The following is a 671-nucleotide window of genomic DNA, read 5'->3' on the forward strand; positions in this document are numbered from 1 at the left end:
AATTGAATGATTGATCGATTGGCCGACTGATTGATTGATTTATTTAGTAAATAGTTGGTTGATTGATTGACTAATTAATTAAGCAATTTATGTATTAATTAATTGATTGATTAATTGATCGATCGATCTGTCCATTGACAAAAGTAACTGATTTATTTATTGGATGCTTGGTTGATAGATTAATTTATTGATTAATTTATTAATTTATTTAATAATTGATTGATAGATCGATAGAATTACAGATTGCTTGATTGATTGAATGATTGAATGACTGAATTTTTGAAAGATTGCTTGATTGACTTATTATTTTGGCATTCTAAATTATTTTCAATGGGTCTATAAACTAGGAGATTTCCAATGTTAATTCCAATACGGTGTATCATTTGACAGTCATGTAATTTATCCGATAAGAAATATTAGATCTCGCAGACATCATTACCAGTTTCTTCACAACTTTTGATCTCGACGGTTACACTTAGTCGTTAAACAGCTATAGGCCTACTACGTACATCAAAGAGGTACGTACCTCGATGATAATTAAAAGAAATACTACATATTAAAATATTAAAATAAATAAATGTATTATGTCTTCGAATTATAGTCACCCAGTTCATGAATAGAAGTCACCGTTTTCGTCTACCAGATTACGCATTTTCACTTCTTGTATGTTT

The sequence above is a fragment of the Anneissia japonica genome, unplaced genomic scaffold (genome assembly GCF_011630105.1).
Source record: "Anneissia japonica isolate Jap-2015-1 unplaced genomic scaffold, ASM1163010v1 scaffold288292_len1863012_cov191, whole genome shotgun sequence".
NCBI classification, from domain to species: Eukaryota; Metazoa; Echinodermata; class Crinoidea; order Comatulida; family Comatulidae; genus Anneissia; species Anneissia japonica.